The 1,374-nt window shown below is 35.3% G+C and overlaps 1 protein-coding gene across 1 annotated transcript in view; it reads left to right on the top strand.

The window, feature by feature from the left end:
- LOC106476436 (mechanosensory protein 2-like) overlaps positions 1-1,374 on the top strand; it is a 17,252-nt gene that overhangs the window by 8,134 nt on the left and 7,744 nt on the right. The window lies entirely within an intron of this gene.

The following is a 1,374-nucleotide window of genomic DNA, read 5'->3' on the forward strand; positions in this document are numbered from 1 at the left end:
ATATATATATATATATATATATATATATATATATATTACGTACACTTTACCATTATAACAGTCTACTAATCATATTTCTTTGGTTTACTGATGAGCCTTGAATAAGCAAAATTGCAGTCCACAGCAGAGGGTACGGCCAATCAAAGAATGCATTAGGACGCTACGTTACAGATTCTCTTTTTAATTTCGCCTCTGCTAAAAAAGAAAATAAATCTGCATATATACTAACAAATATATTACAGTATTTTATCAGTACTTTGTCTACACACTAAAGTGTTCGAACGTAGCGATTTTCGTGGAAACGATAATAGATTGGATTTAGTATTATTACAGTGTTTGAGATTCATGTAATTGAAACGTTTTATTATAGTTTGTTTTGAATTTAGCTCAAAGCTACACGAGGGCTATCTGCGCTCGCCGTCCCTAATGTAGCAGTGAAAGACTAGAGAGAAGGCAGCTAGTCATCACCACCCACCGCCAACTCTTGGGCTACTATTTTACTAACGAATAGTAGAAGTGACCGTCACATTATAATGCCCCCACAGCTGAAAGGGCGAGAATGTTTGGTGGGACGGCGGATTCGAATCCCCGTCCCTCAAATTGCGAGTCAAGCGCCCTAACCACCTGGCCCTGCCGGGCGTTGTTTTTAGTATTATATTAAAGAGATTGGAATTACTAGTCACAATTTTAATTAAGGTAGGAACCTAGCAGCAGTAAAGTAACGCCGATATTTTTTCAACCGTAATAAAAATAAATGGTTATTAAAACATAATTCATAAGATATAAAAAAAAACACTTTGGGAATGTTTGAATAGTAATGAGAAAGTGAGTTACACATTGGTCATAATGAGTCTTTTCAAATGCAAATAAAGAATTCTGTTTTGCTGTGACTTACAAGCTTTTATTGACTTATTTATGGATTTTGCCGTACATGTGAATAAATAAAACACCTACTTGCTCAGTACTAACTAGAAAAAGTATTGGTATGCTCAATATACTTATGAAAATATGAACACATTGTTAAAAACTTAAACATATCGTGCCCATTAGCCCCTTGATAATGTTTCTAAAACTCAGCCGACAATTATACTCAAACGACTTATTAGATAATTAGATGGAGTACCAGTTTGTAACAAAGGATAGGAAATTGTGCTTCTATTTTTTATTCTCTTAAAATAATAAACTCAAACAATAATTATTGAGCTGTTGGTTTGTTCGAAGTACAAAACTACACAATGAGATATCTGTTCTCTGCCTACCACAGGTATCGAAACCCGGTTGCTAGCATTGTAAGTCCACAGACCTACCGTTGTGCCACTGTGGGGCTATAAGGTTTGTTTGTTTGTTATGGATTTCGCGCAAAGCTACACGAGG

Source organism: Limulus polyphemus, unplaced genomic scaffold (genome assembly GCF_000517525.1).
Source record: "Limulus polyphemus unplaced genomic scaffold, Limulus_polyphemus-2.1.2 Scaffold155, whole genome shotgun sequence".
NCBI classification, from domain to species: Eukaryota; Metazoa; Arthropoda; class Merostomata; order Xiphosura; family Limulidae; genus Limulus; species Limulus polyphemus.